Consider the following 24,054-nt stretch of genomic DNA (forward strand, 5'->3'; position numbering starts at 1 on the left):
AAGGATCATGAGGGGCACCTTAAGAGTTTGCCGTAATGGGCCTGGAGATTACGCAAATCCTACTTGCAGGGTGGAATTAATGCCTTATCAAAGATGGTTTCTGTACCTAAAAAGGCAACAGAGTGCCTTATTTTTATTTTTTCCTCCTCTGTGCTGCAAACGGATGACTCTCAGCAGGGTATTTTTATTTATTTATTTATTTGAGACGGCATCTCGCTCTGTCGCCAGGCTGGAGTGCAGTGGTGTGATCTTGGCTCACTGCAACCTCCGCCTCCCGGGATCAAGTGATTCACCTGCCTCAGCCTCCTGAATAGCTGGGACTACAGGCACGTGCCACCATGCCCAGCTAGTTTTGGTATTTTTAGTAGAGATGGGGTTTCACCATGTTGGCCAGGATGGTCTCGATCTCTTGACCTCGTGATCTGCCCGCCTTGGCCTCCCAAAGTGCTGGGATTACAGGTGTGATCCACCGCGCCTGGTTGGATATTTTTTAATGACTAGAAATGGAATAATAAAAAGCAGGAGGGTAAAAGATATACATGATCTCAAAACATACCTTCAAACTGGAATGTACTGTAGCTGGAAACAGCTTGGCATGCAGCTAACTAGATTGACCTAAGCAAAGGCTTCTTGCCTATAAGGAGCCAAAGGTGCTATTTTTAGGAGCATAAAGGGAACCCATTTCCAGGAGATCAAAGATACAGTGGAAAAACTTTTATTATTTATTCCAGTAAATGTGATGGATCACAAATCTACCTTGCTATAAGATATGCATGCATTCATTCATTTAGAAAATTGCTATTGAATGTTTCCCATACACAAGGCCGTTTGCTAGGTGCTACCCAATTTTGCGTATGTTTGTGGAGTATGTCTGTGGGAAAGAGTGCAACCATCTACTGTCTATACCTGCTATGGGTCTGGGAAGAGGCATAGAGGCACATGTGCCTAGTATCTGCTAGTCCTGGTATATAGTGTTTTTTCAAGAAGTTTGGCAGTAAAGAAAAGGGGAGTGAATAGATAAGTCAGAAGGAAATTCTGAAAAGGAGAGACATGGACATGCTTACAGGAAAAGGAGAAACCCAGCCAATAAGAAGAGACTTGATGATCTGTGACAAAAGAATCTGTTACATAATAGGTGCTCAGTTAATTATCTTACCCCTCTCCTTACACAGTTTCTCCTCACTTCTTTTTTCTTAAACATATATTACCCTGCTCTACTATATGCTATACATGGCAGTAGATATCAAACTGAGTATGCACTTGACCCCTTTCCCTTTATGCCCCATCCAACTTGGAAATATCATTAGCCATTTAATAATCACTTCCGCCCCCCTTATCAGCCTTTGGTCCTTCCTCCTCTGACTATGCCCAACACAGAGTACCTCCTTAATCGTGTTTTCAGCTACCATGTTGATTGCTTTGCATCCTCAGTTAGGCCCTCATGGCTGATTGGTGGCCTTTCATTTTTATCTACTGTTTCCCACAGTGGCTGTCGAAACCTCTCTTGCTGCATAGAATCCCAAATCTGTCACCTTTTCCTTTCACCAGGTGATCTGCCTTCTATAATGTTGTTGGAAATTGGATCTTGCAACTTCATTTCTACTAATCTCATAATTTTTTTTTTTTTGAGATGGAGTCTCGCTCTGTCACCCAGGCTGGAGTGCACTGCAACCTCTACCTCCCAGGTTCAAGTGATTCTCCTGTCTCAGCCTCCTGAGTAGCTGGGATTACAGGCATGAGCCACCATGCCCAGCTAATTTTTGTATTGTTAGTAAAGACAGGATTTCACTATGTTGGCCAGGCTGGTCTTGAACTCCTGACCTCAGGTGATCGCCCGCCTTGGCCTCCCAAAATACTGGAATTATAGGCGTGAGCCACTGCACCTGGCCCCGTTTCTATTAATCTCATCATCTTTTATTGCCATCTGCACTTTTCTGTTTTCTCTCAAAAAAGTATACACACACACACACACACACACACACACACGTAAACACATACGCCTTCTTCTGGTTCAGGCTTTTCATTCCAAATCCTCCCACCTCCTCAAAGTTTATCCCAGCCATGACCATCCCTCACTTTAGTGAAAAGACACGCTATCTATTACAGCGTAGTGCAGGGGTCCCCAAACCCCTGGCCACTGACTGATGCTGGTCTGTGGCCTATTAGCAACCGGACCGCACAGCAGATGAGCAGTAGGCCAGTGAGCTAAGCTTCATCTGGTATTTACAGCTGCTCCCCATCGCTTGCATTATTGCCTGAGCTCCCCCTCCTGTCAGATCAGCGGTGGCATTAGATTTTCATAGGAGCAGGAAACCTATTGTGAAGTGCACATGTGAGAGATCTTGGTTGCGTGCCCTTTATGAGAATCTAATACCTGATGATCTGTCATTGTCTCCCATCACCTCCAGATGACACTGTCTAGTTGCAGGAAAACAAGCTCAGGGCTCCCACTGCTTCTACATTACGGTGAATTGTGTAATTATTTCATTATATATTACAATGTAATAATAGAAATAAAGTGCACAATAAATGTAATGCACTTGAATCATCCCGAAACCACCCCCTCCCATCCCGCCCCCTGAATCCATGGAAAAATTCTCTTCATGAAACTGGTCCCTGGTGCCAAAATGGTTGGGAACTGCTGGCATAGTATATTACAGAATCATTTTCAGGATATCTTGCTTAAATTAGAAGGGAAAAAATTGTAACAAGTTTTGTTTTTGTTTTACCTCACATACCTATTATTTATTTGTGGTGAAACATTTAAAATCTATTCTAGCAATTTTCATGTGTGGAATACGTTGTTATTAACTATAGTCACTGTGTTGTACAAGAGATCTCCTGAACTTATTCCTTCTAACCGAAATTTTGTATCCTTTGACCAACATCTCCCCAAAGCCCCAATAACACATTTTTTAAAGTTAAAATAATTTGGTTAAAATAGCAGTGAACATTTCTTATCAATTTTTGTAACTTTCCCCAAAAGCAATACATTTGCACTTCACAGATAATCTAGAAATTTATATTAAAAGAGAAGAAAATAAAATCACCAGTCTCTCTATATCCAGAGATAGGCATGATATATGTATGATCTATATCCTTCAACCTCCTAGTCATCTATAAATGTTAGATCACCTGGTATCCATTATTATGTTGCCTGCCTTTTTTCACACTTTGTCATGAATATTTTTACCTGTTCCTATACATTTTAGTATACAACCTGTAAAGGTTTTAAGTGTTCTATTGAATAGTTTTATCATAATTTATTTAATACCTTCCATTGTTAGGAGTATTATATTATTCCCAGTTATTTTTGTTTTAAATAATTACATGATGAAATCCTTGTAGCTAGATCGTTTTGCAAAGTGCTGATTATTTATTTAGAATTAATTTCTCAAACTTGAATTTTGGGTCAAAAGATATTTACATTTTAAGCCTACTGATACCTATTGCCAAATTGTACTTCAAAAAAGATGCAGCAATTATTTAGCCATCAGCAGTATATAAGAGTATCTATTTTGCTATACCCTTTCCAAAGGGTGCAACATTTTTGTCTGTGAATTGCTTGTTCATGACCTTTTCCTCCTCCTCCCTCTGCCTTATTAGTATGTTTATCTATCTACCTTGATAATTTTTGAACTCATATTTGTTCAAATTAGTAAAAGTGAATTTCTAATACTTTTGAACTGAGGTGTCATAATATGAAGGAAGATTTTTTTTTTTTTTTTTTTTTTTTTAGTCAGAGTCTCACTCTGTCACCAGGCTGGAGTGCAGTGGTGCAATCTCGGCTCACTGCAACCTCACCTCCCGGGTTCAAGCGATTCTCCTGCCTCAGCCTCCTGAGTAGCTGGGATTACAGCTGTGCACTACCACAGCCAGCTAATTTTTTTGTATTTTTAGTAGAGACGGGGTTTCACCATGTTGGCCAGGATGGTCTCGATCTCTTGACTTCATGATCCACCCGCCTCAGCCTCCCAAAGTGCTGGGATTACAGGCATGAACCACTGCGCCTGGCCGAGATTTGTTTTTATTTATTGGACAGACTACAGATTATGTATACAGATACAGATATATCAAGGTGTGGCTTTACAAAGCCATTTAATACTGTTCTGTGTAGCTTACTCTATTTCTTTATACATCTCTATTTACTCTATTTCTTCTACATTGCCTTATTGATCATCATTCAGAGGCCTGGAATAATTAATAGTTTAGTTAAAAGTAAAGCATGACATTGATCTCAATCTACTTGTCTGACTTATAAATTATTCTTTAATACTAGCCCATTTTCTCTTTCACATTTTTAAAACATATTTTTTAAGTTTGCAGTAGATGGCAACAGCAGAAAGCATTCTTTCATTCGATTGAAAATGTCACCAGGCATTTTGAGGGAACAATACAAAAGAACTTGCCCTAAATGTGAAGAACTTGTGATGGAGGCGATTTCAGAAATATCAATGTAGCCGGGTGCGGTGGCTCGTGCCTGTAATCCCCGCACTTTGGGAGGTTGAGGCGGGTGGATCACCTGAGGACAGGAGTTCGAGACCAGCCTGGCCAACATGGTGAAACCCTGTCTCTACTAAAAATACAAAATTAGCCGGGTGTGTGCGGTGGTGCATACCTGTAATCCCAGCTACTTAGGAGGCTGAGGCAGGAGAATTGCTTGAACCTGGGAGGCGGAGGTTGCAGTGAGCCGAGATTGTGTCATTGCATTCCATCCTGGGCAACAAAAGCAAAACTCCGTCTCAAAAAATAAATAAATAAATAAATAAATAAAAGAAAAGAAAAAGAAAGATAAATGTAGCATGAAATTGGTGACTATTTTATACTCCAACTAAGCAGTGAGCTCCAACAAATAATCTCCTGGGGAAAATGCATTTAATTTTTCAAATGTTGCACTGTTTACTAATTCCAGTATATTTTACTGGTTTTCTGGAATTCTACTTTTTCCTCCTACCTCTCTTTATATTTACTTATAGTGAAAGCCACTTCAAGACACCAGCCTCTTTTCTAGATGAATGGCCTTTTGAAGATGACCATTTATTATGGATCCTTGAGTAATTTAATAAACTAAAAATACATGCTAAGAAAATGTGGCCTTTTAGGCCACTGCTTCCATTTTGAATGATCTTCAATGGAGCTTCATTTTGCTCATTTTGAAATTTAGGCCCAATACATCTCTTGAGTATTTATAATAGTTTTCTCTAGATCATAACATTCCCCCTAAAGTTAGATAAGCATTTTCTGTAATTCACTCATAACAGGAGCAAGCAACACTACCATAGGTGACCTATGGACATGCTGCTTTTCTTTCCAAACTATACTGACAGGTGGATATTCTGTCCCACAGACCACGAGGGGTGGCTATAAGATAGGCCTGGCCAGGCATGGTGGCTCACGCTTGTAATCCCAGCACTTTGGGAGGCCGAGGCGGGTACATCACAAGATTAAGAAATCGAGACCATCCTGGCCAACATGGTGAAAACCTGTCTTTACTAAAAATACAAAAATTAGCTGGGCGTGGTGGTGTGCACCTGTAGTCCCAGCTACTCAGGAGGCTGAGGCAGGACAATCGCTTGAACCCAGGAGGCAGAGGTTGCAGTGAGCCGAGATCATGCCACTGCACTCCAGCCTGGCGACAGAGCAAGATTCTGTCTCAAAACAAACAAACAAACAAACAAATAAATAAAAGATAGGCCTAGTGGTTATGGGTTTTGAAAAGAAAAGAGGAGCACTTGGTACTCTGGCCGGTTGAAAGCTAATGGTGATTTCAAAGGCAGAGAAATCAGATTGTTCTGAACTAGGAACAAGCAGCGGCTGTAAGCATATGGTACTGTAATCAAAGGCTTCCATTTCTACCTATTCTTTTTTTTTTTTTTTAATTTTAGATTCAAGGGGCACATGTGCAGGTTTGTTACATTGGTATATTGTGTCATGGTGGGGTTTGGGCTTCTATTGAACCCATCACGCTAATATTGAACTTAATACCCAGGAGATGGTTTTTCAGTCCTTGCTCTCCTCCCTCCCTTCCTCAGTGTCTCTTATTTCCATCTTTACGTCCTTGTGTCCCCATTGTTTAGCTCTCGCTTATAAGTGAAAACATGCAGTATTTGGTTCTCTGTTTCTGCATTCATCCACTCAGGATAATGGCCTCCAGCTGCATCCATGTTGCAGCAAAGGACATGACTTCATTATTTTTATGGCTCTGCAGAATTCCATGGTGTATATGATCTACCCAGTCTTAAGACTGTCTCAAAATAAGAAAGAACAGATTGGGATTCAGCTAACGAAGATGGTCTGGAGTGGTTTTCAAAAACTGTATTTTGGAGTGAAGAATTTTTTCACCCTTAATTACATCCCAGCCCAAATTCTGTATGTGAGATGTATTAAGAAAGGAAACTTTCCAGTTCTAGACTGTAAGCTTCTTCAGGGCGGGGACTGTGTATTTATTATCAGATCTCAGCTCAGTGCCAGCACATACCATGTGCTCTGAAGTGTCTCCTGAATGAATGAATGAAGTTAACTGCTTTATAGTGACTCTTTCCTTTCATGTCTCCCTAAGACTCCCCTTCTTTTCATATGCTCTTAGCATGCTGTGTGCATACACTGCAGTAGGCAGGAACTCTTTCTCCTCAGCAAGGACGCAGCTTAGAAGAGAGGTTTCTGGTAAAGAATGTCTATTGTTGGTTAGCACAAGGGAGACCCTGGGGCCAAAGCCTTCTGAGGTGGTTTTTAAAAGATTAAAGCATCAAAATTTTCCAGGCCACAGAAAAATAGAAATTTTTATAAGAATTTAAAATATATTTCCAGACCCTAGCATGTTTTATTAGGTTCAGTAGAGCACTTATAAATTGATCCAAGGATTCTTGAATCATATTTTCTATATTCCCAAAGCACTTCTGTTATCAGAACTGCTTCTATGACACTTTCTTTTTTTTTGAGATGGAGCTTTGCTCTTGTTGCCCAGGCTGAAGTGCAATGGCGTGATCTTGGCTCACTGCAACCTCCGCCTCCCGGGTTCAAGCAGTTCTCCTGCCTCAGCCTCCTGAGTAGCTGGGATTACAGGCATGCATTACCACGCCTGGCTAATTTTTCGTATTTTTAGTAGAGACTGGGTTTCACCATGTTGGTCAGGCTGGGCTCAAACTCGCGACCTCAGATGATCCACCTGCCTCGGCATCCCAAAGTGCCAGGATTACAGGTGTAAGCCACTGCGCCCGGCTTCCTATGACACTTTTATGACCATTGTCACTTATATCTTGTTGGATCTCTGACTATAATTGCTTGGGTCCATGTTTCTTGTTTGTTCATCCTTGTTTTAATCATACTATGTGGTATGCTAGTATTTTCTCTTATGTTACATTTCAGATACTTTTGAGACAAAATATGTGATTTTTCAGTAAGATACCATCTCACACCAATCAGAATGGCTATTACAAAAAGTCAAAAAATGACAGATGCTGGCAAGGTCACAGAGAAAATGGAACACATATACACTGTTGGCAGGAATGTAAATTAGCTCAACCATTGTGGAAAGCAGTTTGGCAATTTCTCAAAGAACTTAAAACAGAACTACCATTCGACATAGCAGTCCCATTATTCGGTATACACTCAAAGGAAAATAAATCGTTCTTTCCTAAAGACACATACATGCGTATAATCATCATAGCACTCTTCACTATAGCACAAACATGGAATCAACCTATCAACAGTAGACTGGATAAAGAAAATGTGGTACATGTACACCATGGAATACTACACAGCCATAAAAAAGCATTAGATAATGTTCTGTGCAGCAACATGGATGGAGCTGGAGGCCATTATCCTACGTGAACTAATACAGGAACAGAGCACTAAACACCACGTGTTCTAACTTATAAGTGGGAGCTAAACATTGAGTATACATGGACAATAGACACCAGGGCCTATTTGAGGGATGGGAGGAGGATGCAGACTGAAAAACTACCCATTGGGCACTATGCTTATTACCTGGGTGATGAAATAATCTGTACACTGAACCCCCATGACACACAATTTATCTATATAACAAACCTGCACATATATGCCTGAAACTAGAATAAAAGTTTTTTAAAATGTGACTTTAAAAATTCTTGTTGGCTTTCCTTTAGAATTGAGGACAGTTTTCTATGTCCCAGGATTACCGAGTGAATGTTAACTGACTCTGCAAAGAAAGAGGCAGTGTTAGTGGTCACTATTATCCACAGATGGGATGATGTCATGCAAAGAAGATCCCAGGAGACTGGTAATCAATTCTTGGCTCTGCCATGAATTCCAAGACTATGGACAAATCTCTTAACTTGCATTTATTCATATGTTAAAAAAAGGAAGACAGAGTAGATTGAGTTTTAAGATTTCTCCCAGTATCTTGGTTCTCTGAGTAACTAATTCTCAGAATGTCTAGAGCAATCATTTACTTATCTCATTTAATAAATAGCCACATAACACCAAGTAGCAGGATATATTAGTGGGGTAGAGTAAGTAGCAGTAACAGAGTCTCAAAAAATTTGGTGCCTCATAAAAGGAAGAACACTCATCATTAGCAACCCTAAAGCAGGCAGGTAATTCAGGACAGATAGACAGCTTTGATTCATTAGAATATTCAAAGCCCAGGGTTACTTCTATTTGTTCTGCCATTGCCTAGGGTGTTGTCATCATCTGCATGGTACAAGTTGACTCAGTGTGGCAATGGGGAAAAAGAGTCCAGGACAGAAGCTTCATCTCTAACAAGACCCGGAAGTTGCAAACACCACTCACTCACATCTCATTGACTAGAACTTAGTCATGTGGTCACGTGTACAGCCAGGAAAGTACAGAAATATTTAGCAGAGTGGCCATGTACCCACCTAAAACTTTAAAAGTAGGAGTGGGGGCCGGGCGCGGTGGCCCACTCCTGTAATCCCAGCACTTTGGGAGGCCAAAGTGGGCAGATCACCTGAGGTTGGGAGTTTGAGACCAGCCTGACCAACATGGAGAAACCCCGTCTCTACTAAAAATACAAAATTAGCTGGGTGTGGTCGTGCATGCCTGTAATCCCAGCTACTGAGGAGGCTGAGTCAGGAGAATCACTTGAACCCAGGAGGCAGAGGTTGTGGAGTGCCATTGCACTCCAGCCTGGGCAACGAGCAAAACTCTGTCTAAAAAAAAAAAAAGAGAAAAAGTAGGAGTGGGGATCAAGGATTCTCTTACCAAAAGGAAAGAGGAAAGATTAGATATTGGAGGACAATCTCTACCACTATACCTTCTGTTATAATTTTAAGCCACTAAAACAATTTTTATTTTCCTATTTATTGTGTTTCTTATCTAATGAAATAGGCTGAGATCAGGCTCTGTGATTTATCCCTCTGTGTAAATACACCAGCATATGTTAAGTTATCTTGAACATAGGTGGCATGCATTAAAAAAATGTATACTTGATTTATATATTGATGTTCAGAATATCTAAAAAAGCACTATGGCCAGCCCCCTTCCTCATTCCTATATTCTCCTGTGTCTACTTATTACCTGTTTAATGAATGCTACCTGTACTGCTTTAATTCTCAACCTAGTTGAACAGACTGAATTGGAACCTATGAAGTAAAATTTTAAAAATACAATATAAATTGATTGATTCAGGGCAGGTTGCTGCTAGTAGCAACTACTATCTTTTACTATTTGAGGTAAAGATATTACTATCCTATCTTGGGGTAGTACAATTACACGTAATGGAAAACCAAGAGCTTTCCAATGCGGCTTCATTATTTAATTGTAAGTGTATTTCTTGGACATAATGTATAATTACATTCATGAGTACACTTTAAAACAAGAGTTTTTCCCTGAAAGATTTTTGAGTCCTGTCCCCTCTGTCCCCTTCATCAGTGTTAACAGTAAAGAGATGACTATAGTGCTGGGCATTGTTAAAAGAAAAACTTCAGCCAAATTAAATTTAAAGGAGTTTAATTGAGCAATGAACAATTCGTGAACTCGGCAGCCCCCAGAATCACAGCAGATTCAGAGAGATTCCAGCGCAGCCACGGGATGGAAGAGGATTTATGGACAGCAAAAGGAAAGTGACAGTACAGAAAACGGAAGCGAGGGGCAGAAACAGCTGGCTTGGTTCCAGCTCAGCATTTGCCTTATTTGAACATGGTTCAAACAGTTGACTACATTTGATTGGCCAAAACCCAGTGACTGGCATAGGTGTGGGCTATGGTCAGTTTACACCTCCACTTGCTACAGTTTACAATATACAGAAAAATCTTTAGGCCAAACTTAAATACGTAAGGAGGCAGCTTTAGGCTAAACTTGACTTAACAGTATGACTCTACATAGTATGGACCTGTTTATGGATGGTCATATAAGGCTCATTTTAAAACTGACTTCACAGTTTACTGATTCAGTGTTAATATCTTATCATTTTTGACTTCTAGTTCTTCACTTGCTGTACTCACACACTGTAATCTTATATTAGAATGAAAGGTACTAATGTGTGCCTTACCAGTTTTACATTTGATATGGACCTTGGGGGAATTGTCCCTGCTCTCTCATATCCAGTTTCCCCAAATCCTTCCCCTTCAAGGTCTACCTCCTTGTTGAAACTGACCATAACCACACCCCACCCCCGCCCACCCCAAATGGTCATTCCATCAAAGAGAAGAAAGACTTAATTCAAGCTCTGGGTAAGAGGGTGGCAGTGCAGACTGGGACTAGTAGAGCAAACTGCAGCATTAGACCAGGCTGTGTTTGTGTAAGGACAAGCCTTTATTCCCTTCACAAGCGTGCCAACTTGCCATAGATAAGTAAATCGTAAGTATCGGCTATCGTTTGGTCTAGGCAGAGCGACTCTTGGCCTTGACTCAGCCTCACTTCACATTCCCAGAGCTCTTGATGAGCCTCAACTTGGGGCATCTTTGTTCTTGTCATATTTGTCTCCAGGAGACTTAGATGTTTCCCTAAGGGACAGGACATACGTATCTGCTAACGGTCCGCTCCTACCTCTCTGTGTCAACAGAGGGCAGCAGAGAGTATCACCCGGTAGCCTAACCTGTAGGCTTCAAACCCGGGCAATGGCAATCCAAGTGCCTAGGGAAGCAAATGCATGGGGAGTGTACCCATTGCCCCCTTTTGAAGCCTATAGGTTAGGCTACCGGGTGATGCTCTCCGCTGCCCTCTGTTGACATAGAGAGGTAGGAGCAGACCCTTAGCAGATATGTCCTGTCCCTTAGGGAAATATCTAAGTCCCCTGGAGACAAATGTGACAAGAATAAAGATGCCTCAAGTAGAGGCTCATCAAGAGCCTCAAGAACAACACTGGGACTGTTATAAGCATGGGGGGGCAGGGTACTAAATGTGTTGCTGTATGTAGGATGGTCCCATGCAAGGAAGACTATTCTTGCCCCCAAATTTCAGTTACCTTTCTTCTAGTATTGTATCCCAAATTCAAGTAAAACATTCCTGTCTACCCCACTAATTTAACATCTACACCATTTTGTATTGTTACTCATCTCACCAAAGCTCCTTGATACTTAGAAATTGGCTTTTTAATCTTTGCATTGCTACTTCTTAAAAATTTGTCCTTAATTTTACTCATTGGATGATGAAAAACAGGTCTTTAAAGGGGGAGGGTTAACAGGTAATGGATAGAATTTAAAAGTATAGTTAGTTTCAATAGATAACACAGTTTAGATAAAAGCTATATTAGATGAGCCAATCTCCCCAGGGCCCTAATTTTCTCACATGTAAAGTGGAACCAACAACTACCCTATTTTAAAGAAATTTGTGAACTGTAAAGTGCAGTACAAGATCGTTTACAAAGAATGTCTAGGGCCAGATTTGCTCCCAATTATTATTTCTGGAATTTAGATATCTGAAACTCCAAAAGAGTGCAATATAATGAAGATACGTTAAGGCTGGGCGCGGTGGTTCATGCCTGTAATCCCAGCACTTTGGGAGGCCAAGGTGGGCAGATCACTTGAGGTCAGGAGTTCGAGACTGGCCAACATGGCGAAAACCCGTCTCTACTAAAAATACAAAAATTAGCCTGGCCTGGTGGTGCGTGCCTGTAATCCCAGCTACTCCAGAGGCTGAGGCAGGAGAATCACTTGAACCCAAGAGGCGGAGGTTGCAGTGAGCCAAGATCGTGCCACTGCACTCCAGCCTGGGTGTCAGAGCGAAACTCTATCTCAAAAAAAAAAAAAAAAAAAAAATTAACCGGGCATAGTGGCATACACCTGAAATCCCAGCTACTCAGAAGGCTGAGGCAGAAGAATCACTTGAACCTGGGAGGCAAAGGTTTCAGTGAGCTGAGATCACGCTGCTGCACTCCAGCCTGGGCGACAGAGTGAGTGAGACTCCGTCTCAAAAAAACCAACCAAACAAACAAAAAGCAAAGAGAACTCAGAATTGACTTTAAAATGAAGGTCAGAAAAAGGATAGGTCACAGGAAAAATACGCTTTTATAACCTTTGAATAGAGAAATAGAAAAAAAATTAAGAGATTCAAAGTTATAATCTGTCAACCACAGAATAAGAATAACCTATGAGAAAATGCATGAAATTCAGAAATATAACATATATGTTTAGTTATAGTTTTGATTATGAGGTTATTGAGTAACATAACTAACATTGTTTACCATGTTGAGGTGCTATGCTATACCTATAATTACTTCCATTTTGCAGTGAGTCATTTAAGTGAACATTTAAGTAACCTTGCCCAGGGCTTCAGAATTAATGTATCTTAAAGCCTGGATGAATTGAGATAAACGGTAAAAAGATTTCTGTGAATGTCACTGACTTCAAAATATCAAAGATACAACTTGCTGTTGAGAGGAAATATTGAGTCTTTAAAATGTTGAACTTTTGATGGTGACAAAGATAATAATAATAAAGTGTAAACACCATGTAAGAGTTAGAAGACAGAATTTGAAAGTTAATCTACCAACATATTGAAATTATTAATGTCAGAAAAGGAATTCTATAGTACAGGGAATCTGATTTTAATTTGGTTTTCTTGAATAGGATGAAAGAAAATCAATTAATGACGTTGTGTTAATAAAGACTCTTGCCTGCAATTGACAGAAACCTTTATCAAACTGTTGTTTGTTTGTGTGTTTTTTAAAGGGAGTAGAGAGTAAGGGATTGATTGGCTTATGTAATTGGGAGGTCCAGCAGAGTAACTGGCTTCAGACAAGACTGAAGTTAGATGTCCAGTGGCCTTTTTCAGGAATCTGTCTTCTTTCCTTTATCTCTGGTCTGCTTTCCTCTGCCCGATATATGGATGGAGATGACAGCCCTCTGCCTACTTGTCCTTACAGCTAGTATCCTGATGAAACAAATGTTCAGCCCCAACCCAGCCAATAGTTGTCAAACATCCTGGGGATGACTCAAATGATGCTTATTGGCTGGCTTGGAGGATGTGTTTATCCTTTCACTAATTATTACGACCAGGGAGTTGAGTCGGCCAGCCTTGTGCCACGTGCTCACTCTTGGAGCACTCGCTTCATATGGGGTCATCCCTATCTGAACCATATGGACTAAAAGTGGGGGAGAGATAGTTCCTTCAAATTGAGGATGATACAGAGGCAGGCTTTATGCATGTATGTATGTATTTATGTATTTATGTATCGAGACGGAGTCTCGCTCTGTCGCCCGACCTTAAAAGGCAGATATCCACTACTCTGATGTTTTGGTCTTTAATTATATTGCCTGCAATGTGTGGCTAAAGTGGAAATGCCAACTTGTGTCTAGCTAAAGAAGGGGAGAAATTAAAACAGGATCAAAGAATAGAAGTTAGACAGTTAAGAGGTTTTTTTTTTTCTCTCTCTCTCTTTTTACATGAGCTGTAAGAAAGTATTATGAATTCTAGGCCGGGTGCAGTGGCTCACGCCTGTAATCCCAGCACTTTGGGAGGCCGAGGTGGGAGGATCACCTGAGGTCAGGAGTTTAAGACCAGCCTGGCCAAAATGGTGACACCCCATCTCTACTAAAAATACAAAAAAAATTAGCTGCATGTGGTGGTGGGTGCCTGTAATCTCAGCTACTCAGGAGGCTGAGGCAGGAGAATTGCTTGAACCCGGGAGGCGGAGGTTACGGTGAGCCAAGATCGCGCCATTGCACTCCAGCCTGGGCAACAAGAGTGAAACTCCATCTAAAAAAAATAAATAAATAAAAAGAAAAAGAAAAAGAAAGAAAGAAAGTAGTATGAATTCTATGTGGATGAGTAATCTATAAAGTCTTCTTTTGCTCTTTCAATATATAAAGTACCTCTGCAAACTCAGTATATTATTTTTAATCCTACAAAGGTTTGGTTTATGGTATTTTGCCAGAATTTGTATGTTATGGAATGGTGTATTTTGGGGATGGTAAATATTTTATTAATTGAGAAATCCATCTGCTTTTGATTTGCTTCAGTACATTTGCATTATCAATCAGAGAAGAATCTTATATCCCTCATTGGTAATCATCCTTTTGACAGGAATAACACATTAAAGCTTCATTAAGCTGTTAAGACTTATTCTGAATAGCACATAAAATCTCAAGCAATTGCTTTTCTCCAGCTGGCTAGATATTTTATTATCCTTTAATTAAAAATATTGAATAGTTAAGTCTAATTAACTTGCAATATTCTTTAAAGTTTGCCATAATGTGTACCTTTAATATAAAGATGACTGTAGAATTTAACATGAGGCTTTAATCTTCTTAAAAGTTTACAGATATGTATTTAGTGCAAATTTTTATTTATAGCATACCTTTTCAAAAAGAGTTTGAAGTGCTTATCATAAAAAAGAACATATATATAATAAGGTTAACCATAGAGTAATCCAACCCAAAACAAGGAAGAGAAAGCAAGTATGCATGTAAATATATACTTTTGTGCGTAGCTTATTTTAAAGCATATGAATTTTAAAGTGGGCTCTGAGCTTCCCAGCAGCAGGGGCGAAAAAATGAAAATTCAGTGGATTACATTGTTATCATCTAAAAGGTAGACAGACACCTAATAATTCTTCAAGAACAGAAAATTTTTCCTTCATATTAAGTTGTAAAACAAATTCCTCATGTGAATTCCTTACATGGGAGATATCATTCAAGATAACGGACAACACAGAAGCAATATGAATCTTCCTTATAATAATTTTTAATAAAAGCAAGACCACAACACTCAATGATAGTTATTCTGCTAAGGGGTATTAGGCTAATGATATTTAGATAGCATGTAGCTTTCTGATGATCTCCCTTGACACAAGGATAGATGTGAGTGAACTTATGTTTTTCCTTAGATGTTTCTTAAAAATCACTTTCTCAGATAGGCATTTAATGGGAGCTGGACAGAGAAAAAAATGGCAGTATAATAATAATCTGCTGAGGTGTTTGAATATTGAAATTCAGTTATTGACCAAGGCTCCATATACTTTGGAGTGGAAATAGGGTTAACATTCTGATATGAAAGTGGATAATTCTGACCAGTATTCCCAACTAGGAGACAGATTGTTTTCCAAATTAATTCACATCTTTTTATACAAACTACATCTTTATGTAGAAAAATGTAGCTGCTTTTTAAAAACAATGAATAGAGCTCTTGATCAGCTAGCATAACTACCTGAAGGTTCCCCTGATCTGTTTCAGAACCCCAAAGATATTCCCCAACCACCTGAAGGAAAATGACTTGGATGAACTTCCCTTTGGAAGTTGGGTCACTAGTAGATATTTTTAGAATTTCCTGAAAAGATTTTGTATTAGTCTGTTTTCATGCTGATGATAAAGACATACCTGAGACTGGGCAATTTTCAAAAGAAAGAGGTTTAATTGGACTTATAGTTCCACATGGCTGGGGAAACCTCACAATTATGGTGGAAGGCAAGGAAGAGCAAGTTACATCTTACATGGATGGCAGCAGGCAAAGAGAGAGTGAGGAAGATGCAAAAGTGGAAACCCCTGATAAAACCATCAGATCTTGTGAGACCTATTCACTACCATGAGAACAGTATGGAGGAACCGCCCCCATGATTCAATGACCTCCCACCAGGTCCCTCCCACAACACGTGGGGATTATGGGATTACAATTCAAGATGAGATTTGGGTGGGGACACAGAGCCGAACCATATCAGCTCTGTTCAAGATTTATTATAAGCAAAATAAAGATGTTGTATTAGTTCCTGTGGTTCTGATTCCTGGATCTGCACAGTTGTTGAAATTTCCCTTGCTGAGAGAGTAGCAGGGTCTCAATAACAAAATAAAACCAACTACCAGTATCATTTACTGAGTATCTTCTGTATGTAGGTACTGTGTGCAAATCTTTACATGTGTTATAATATTACTTTAACCTTCACACAATAATATAGGCTATTATAATCCCCATTCTAATAATGAGAAAACTGAAACTCAGGTTTACCTGAATATTCATAACTAATAAGTGGCAGAAACAGGATTTGAGCCCAGATCTCTTTACCAGCTTTTAACCACTACACACTGTTGTCTGTGAAGGAAATTTGAGTCTCCGTGTATTAGCATTTGAGATCACTAAACTCTTTCTTTTTCCTGGTATTTCTGACAAAAATTGCCCATGGGTCATGATACTTTGGACTTCGATTCTGGCTTAAATGAATTGTTTTCCTTTTTTAAAAACATATTTTTTTTTCCTCAAAAAAAAAAAAAAACTCCAAAACAAGAATAGCTTATATTTTTATAGCAGAATTATTGTACCTTAATTTCTATGTATAGATTTTTATCTAATAATGAGTTTTAAATATCTTCTTGCATAATGAGACTAGAGTCATTTTCCAGTTACTACTGAAGTTTGAGGAGATTCATTTGGTTCTTAAAAGAGCTTACTCACCTTGATAATGGCTTTGCAGTCCTCCACACTTAGTATGCCCATGTGCTGAAATTAAAAATTACTTATAATGATGGGACTTGGCTTGATAGCTCTAGAGTTGCATTGTTGCATACCATAGCCACCAGCTACATGTGACTATTTTTGGAGTTAAATAAATTTAAATCACTTTACGTTAAAAATTCACTTCCTCAAGAACACTAGCCATCTTTCAAATGCTCAGTAGCCATATGTGGCTACTGTGTTAGTGCAAATTATGGAACACTCCATAATCACAACAAGTTCTCTTGGGCTGTACTTCTCTAGAGTGTACATTTTTCATGCCTCTATCTCCCTTCCTACCTTCTGCTTCTAAAATGATAATGACTTCCTCCAAGGCTGACTTCTATGTCTTCCGTAATTTGGTGAGACAGCTTATCTTTCCAATGATTTCCCATGATAGTTGACATGGAGGAGTCTTTGTTGGCTGAGTTGATGTTCCTGTGGTACAGGAAGCATGCTAACCCAGGCCAAGTTTATCATCTTACTAAAGTGGCAAGTCCATAAAGCCAGCAAGTTTTTATTTTCCAGGTTATGTATTGAGCCAAGAATCTTAGGTGACTGTTATTAGAAGCATTTATAGACCCTGTTTTGTTGAATTGCTTCAGAGACTACTCCCATCCCTAGTGGACTTATTAGTAATTTTGTTGCTGTCAAACCTTACAGAAAAACTTCTACAACAGCTTTAGCTTTTTTTTTTTTTTTTTTTTTTTGAGAGAGGGAGTCTCACTCTGTCACCAGGCTGGAGTGCAGTGGTGTGATCTCGGCTCACTGCAACCTCTGCCTCCCGGGTTCAAGCGATTCTCATGCCTCAGCTTCCCAAGTAGCTGGGATTACAGATGTGTGCCACCATGCCCAGCTAATTTTTGTATTTTTTAGTAGAGATGGGGTTTCACCACGTTGGCCAGGTTCGTCTCAAACTCTTGACCTCAGATTTTATATGTATATGTATATATATATATATTTATGTGTGTGTATATATACACACATATATACAGATTTTTTATGTGTGTGTGTGTGTGTGTGTGTATATATATATATACACACACATATATATATATATACACACACACACAGCTTGATGTTTCTTGGCTATCTTATTGACATAGTCCACAAAAAGTTTGCCTCTTTCCATTAGTTAGTCTGTATTGTTTTGGAAGAAAAAAAATGTTTTTCATAAATCTGATTCTTTTAATGAATCTTGATTGGCTTTGGTTGTTGTTAAAATAAATAGAGATGTATATTCTTCATCTTTCCATTTGTTCGTTCTTTTTTTTTTTTTTTTTCTTTGAGACGGAGTCTTTCTCTGTCGCCCAGGCTGGAGTGCAGTGGCAGGATCTCGGCTCACTGCAAGCTCCGCCTCCCGGGTTCACGCCATTCTCCTGCCTCAGCCTCCCGAGTAGCTGGGACTACAGGCGCTCACCACTACGCCCGGCTAATTTTGTTTTTGTATTTTTAGTAGAGACGGGGTTTCACCATGTTAGCCAGGATGGTCTCGATCTCCTGACCTCGTGATCCGCCCACCTTGGCCTCCCAAAGTGCTGGGATTATAGGCATGAACCACCGTGCCCCGCCTGTTTGTTCTTAAATAATGTGGTACACTCAGGCCTACTGGGCGTGTACTAATACTGTATTTGCCTTGAGCACTCCCATGTTACATGTGTAAACTTCTTTGGTCTATCTTTTTGTAGTGATATTCCACAATAAGCTCCTTTAGAGAAGTTTGTTAACTATGTTGTTTGCCAACGATATTCTATTGCTTCAATATATACAGTACACTGAATATCTTTGCTGTGTGTAAAGTAATCCTGAAAAGTTTTCCTTTTCCAAATGAGCTAAGAAGTGTGCAATACTCACTAGTGGTCAGGTTTAGACCCTCCAGAACCACTTAGAAACAGGCCACCATTTTCCTTCTCTCACAGTTGTATAAATAATCTGATTGAGAAATAGAGCAGATCTCTGTTCAGAATGTTCTTGGTCACTGGACACCTCATAACTGAGGCTTTATATTAACCACGATCGTTCTAGTTTCAAGGATTTGAGGCCATTTCCCAAGTTCAGAAAAATCATGATCAGTATTTGTCAAGTATTAGTCATTGTGAAGTGTAGTGATGGGGAGTAGGGACAATAAATATATTCATCTCCAATTTTGTATAACTGAAAAGTGTAAAAATAAAGAAGAAAGAGATGCCTTTTGAGTGAGTTTAATACAGCTGTTTTTGCTGTTAATAATAAAACATCTTACTGAAACCAAAATTTGTTCAAAGTTTCATTAAGCGCCCTTTTGGAGCTGTGTCTTAATCGACTGCCAGAAGTTGAATAAACCAATGAGGAAACACTGTACCCTACTTAAAAGTAGCAGTAAATTTTTCTTCCATATCCACTTTTGATACATCATGAAGGTCAGCAAGATGTTACTGCTGTACAAAACGGCTACATTCGTGTAATATTATTTTCCATATGTCTGTTTTCTTAATTACTAGATTATTGTTCCCATGCATTCTTCCCGACAATTTTGCTTTTACAAGTCGTGGTGGGCAGGGCATACATGTTCACTAGTCTGCTAGTTTTAGAAATGGTTTTCCTGACTTTGATTTGTTTTGATCGCATCAGGCATATTGCTGAACAGTAAGAAAAGGGTTGAAGAAAAGAGTTCTAATGAATAAAAGATGGGATTTCTTCTATATGCATTTTTGTTATACTTGATTCCACAGAAATTCTATTTTGATTCCTTCATTCAATAGCAATAATAATGTTTTTATGACTATCACAGCTTGAAACACACACACACACACACACACACACACACGCACACACACACACTCAAGCTGCCAGTCTGTCTTAAGGCAGTGGCAGATGCCTGATTGGCGGGCTCTGTTTATTCTGTGACCAGATTCCTTCTAAAAGAAGGAAGGCCATGTCTGCCTGAAGCCTATTGGCCGGGCCTACTCTGGACCCGCCCCTCTTTTTTTTTCATGGCACACACCACAGCGAAGTCTGTGCGGAATCCTAAACCAGCCCAATTTACATCCATTCATGAATCTGTGACGTCAGCAAGCCTTTGGGCTCCTTTGCGGTGGGCTGGAGGATTGTGTGGGTGGAATCCCCCTCCCCTTTATTTTTCCAATTCTGCAAGGCTTTTAAAATTCACCTTACATCTTTTCAAAGCAGGAAAATGGAACAGCATGTGTAGGAATTCTTCGTTGTTGTGAGTATTGCACTCTGTTTTTCCTGTTTCTTCAGCATTTATTTCACAAGGAGAGACAGAGAATGTATTTGTGATTTGAGGTGATTAGAAAGCTGATATTATTGAGGGCGACACCGTGAGAGAGACAGAGAGACAGAGGCGGAGAGAAACCCGAAACCCCGTTACAGCTAGGAACCTCTGAAACTGACAGCTGGTTTTCCTTTGCTTGTCTGCGTGCTAGACGTGGACATTTTTCATTTACGGTTCTGCACGTTACCTCGGATGCCTGCTTGGCTTTCCTTAAAGCGAGATTCATTTCTCTGAGAGATGATGTGGATGGTATTAGCAGAAAAGCCCAGAACACCAGAAAGGTGCTGAGAAAAGCGGGGCCCGCAAGGCAGAGCAGGTTCTATCCTGCGGGGCACTTGTCTTCCTTGCGGCCGTCCTTTCTGCCGTTCCTCACCCTTCACCTTGCCTTTGTTTCATATTGTGTAACAGTCAGTATCTTGCGATTGCAATTTGGGGAAGATGAATACTTGTTCAACCATTTTTCAAAAGCTCTTATGACGGGAGCCATAGTGGTGTATTTATATATATTCATAGCTCTTCTTTATGTCACTCTATACTTTATTTATAGTGTCAAAAACCTTAAAAGCTGCATTAGAAGGAAAGGGGGAATTATCCTTAAACTTGGGTTTTTCAATATCCTCTAATGAAAACTAAGAAGTGGTTACAATGTTCCACAATTATATTGCATAGAAATGCACATGAGTGTTTTCGTAAGATGAACTTATTAGCTGAAAATAGTTTATTCCACTGTGTTGGGGAAACATGGAAAAGTTCTGACATGTTCCATGTATAAAGTTGGTTTGGTAGTTTGCTACTGTAGTTTTAACAAAAAGTTAGTATTTGTGATTGAATTTGTTTTCCAAGGGTCTGTTTATTCTGGTGAAAGTTGTGAGAGTAAAGAAGAGGGATGTGACGTTTTGACATGTTCTGCCCCTGGGGCAGCTCCTCAACCCGAATAATCTGACAGCATTTCCCAACTGCTTCACTTTGAGCAATTTATATGCCAATCTGCAGCATGTACCCAGTTGTTCTTTCTCGTGAGGAAGCAAAATGCCTGATATTTCTTATAATCCAGGCTGCCATGTTTACCTTGTAAAATCAATACTTAATTTTTAGATTTCTATATTATCTTTTCTCGTGAAGCAAGACTTCTAAATTATGGCTATAATATCTTTTGAATTGTTGTTCTTAATGAATCTTCCAACTGTAAACTCGTCTAATTTCAAACTTATCATACCTGAGGATGTAACATTGTCTTTTGTTTCTCATCTTGATATTACCGTCAATCATTTTGTATTTCTGAGTACATTTGAACGTGCTAGAGTAATAGAGGGAAAACCTCTGCCTGATTCTAAATCAGATCTTTGTCCTATACTCAGACAATTATGGTTTCATATTTTACTATTTTTTATTTGCTGGGTTTAACAGATGAGATGACATTTTAGACACAATATTTGTAAACATCTTGACTTATTTCAGCATTTTCCTTTTTTGTATACCTTCAGAGAGTTTGTTGAAAGTAGCAATTTCCAAGTAATTTTAAATTATTGAAGTCTACTAGCACGAAAGATCAAATTCTTAGGATATTTTTAAAATGTTGTTTACATAATCAAACTCATCTTAAAAAATGTTCATCAGACTCTGTCTTTGATGCACATTTTGCCAAAAGATAGCCTTATTTCTGTGAAAGAATACAGTATGTACTTTGGATTTACTAAAGTAAAACTGTTCCTTTAAGGCACAGAGCAGATATAGAATCCCCCTCTCTCCCCACTCCTAGCGACTGTATTCTACATTATATTTATCTTCATGTATAGTGTACTTGTAGGGACAAAAACAATAACTCTTAATTGTTTAATATCAAACAATAAAATCCTGTGTATCAGTGACTGTCAATAGATGGCTTTCTGTTTAAAAACTGAAGCTACTCCAGAAGTAGGAATTAATTTATTTAGTAAACAAAGTCAGTCAAACCAGAGCCATGTCCTGGGGAACTGTCAAAGGAATGGTTCCTAAGGGCCAGAGGCCACATCCACTGGTAAATGACAGAACAACCATACTTCAGATGGCAAAACCGGTCAGTTTGGTTTGCATTGTGTGCCTATCCTCTTTCTGTGTGCTTCAGCTGAATTAACTGCTTGGAGAGCTCAAATAATTCAAGATAGCCAAGATGACCAATTCTGCCAGGTGGCAGCCTGATCTTGCAATATTGATTAAAATAAAGAACATTCCCCAAGAACAGTTTGTTGCAAAAAATAAAAAAATAAAAATAAATCACACCCTTGCTCTGTGTTACTATTCTGTAAGAATATGGGGGAGAAAAAAATTTAGAAAATGCAGTCTTTACTCTGAAGGAATCTAGAAAGGAAAATGCCGGAAATAAACTTCAGTATTAGAATTACCTGTGGAACCTTTTTCCCTACCCTCCCTACCTCTTTCCCCCATCCCCTCCCCTCCCCTCCCATCCCCTCCCCTTCCCTTTCCCTTCCCTCCCTCCCTCCCTTCCTTCCTTCCTTCCTTCCTTTTCTCTTTTCTTTTTTCCTATTTAACGGTTTTTAGTATGTTCACAGAGTTGTACAATCATCACAATCCATTTTAGAACATTTTCATCATCACAAAAAGAAACCACATACCCATTAGCAGTCACTCCTCATTTCTCTTCACCCCCCAGACCTAGGCAACCGCCAATCTGCTTTCTCTATATATAGATTTGCTCAGTCTGGATATTTCATGTAAATGAAATCATACAGTACATGCTCTTTTGTAACTAGCTTATTTCACTTAGCATAATGTTTTCAAAGTTTGTCCATGTTGTAGCCTATATCAGTACTTCTTATCTTTTTGTTGCCAAGAAATATTCCAATGCACCATATTTTACTTATCCATTCATCAGTTGATAGACATTTGGGTTTCTGCTTTTCGACTGTTAGGAATAATACTTCTACAAACATTTGTGTACACATTTTTGTGTGAATTTGGGTATTTACCTGGGACTGGAATTGCTGGGTCATTATGATTACTATATGTTTAACATTTTCAGGAGATGTCAAATTGTTTTCCAAAGTGGTTGCACCATTTTACATTCCCATCAGCAATGTATGAGGGTCCAGTTTCAGCATATCCTCTTCAACACTTGTTATTATCTATCTTTTTTATTAGAACCATCTTAACAAGTTTGAAATGGGATCTCATTGTGGTTTTGGTTTATATTTCCCTAAAAGTGAATGATGTCAAGGATCTTTTCATGTACTCATTGGCCATCTGTATATCTTCTTTGGAAAAATATCTATTTAGACACATTGTCCACATTAAAAATTAAATTATCTTTTAATCTTGACTTGCAAGTGTCCTTTATATATTCTGGACACAAGCTCTTTATCAGATGTATACTTTGCAAATATTTTCTCTCATTCCATAGGTTGCCTCCACTTTCTTGATAATATTGTTTATGGTATAAAAATTTTTAATTTTGATGAAGTTCAGTTTTATTTTCTTTTGTTGCTTATGCTTTTGGTGTCATATCTAAGTTGGCTTTGCCTGACTCAAGGTCATAAAGATTTACTTCTATGTTTTCTTCTAAGAGTTTTATAGTTTTAGCTCCACATTTAGATCTATGATTCATTTTGGGTTATTTTTTGTGTATGCTATAAAGACAGGGTTCAACTTTATTCTTTTGAATCTGGATATCCAGTTGTTTGAGTAATATTTGTTTAAAAGACTATTCTTCCCCCCATTAAATTGTCTTGGCACCCTACCAGGGAACTTAAAAAAAATACTGATGCCATGCTTCCACCTCCAGAGATTTATATTTAATTGGTTTGTGGTGGGACCCATTGATGATGTATTTTTTAAAAGCTTCCCAGCTGAGTCTAATGTGTAGCTGGGCTTGAAAACTATTGACATGCAGGGTCTTAGAACAGAAGAGAGAGAGAGACTTT

General features: G+C 39.0%; 1 protein-coding gene across 3 annotated transcripts in view; it reads left to right on the top strand.

Annotated features, from left to right (window-relative positions):
• The window catches only part of MAP3K13 (mitogen-activated protein kinase kinase kinase 13), a 195,986-nt gene that overhangs the window by 59,788 nt on the left and 112,144 nt on the right, over nucleotides 1-24,054 (top strand). The window contains exon 1 of one of the 3 annotated variants that reach the window (XM_054550328.2): nucleotides 19,851-20,068. The gene's annotated coding sequence lies outside the window, so the exon portion shown is untranslated. 3 annotated transcript variants of the gene reach the window in all.

The sequence above is a fragment of the Pongo abelii genome, chromosome 2 (assembly GCF_028885655.2).
Source record: "Pongo abelii isolate AG06213 chromosome 2, NHGRI_mPonAbe1-v2.0_pri, whole genome shotgun sequence".
Classification (NCBI taxonomy): domain Eukaryota; kingdom Metazoa; phylum Chordata; class Mammalia; order Primates; family Hominidae; genus Pongo; species Pongo abelii.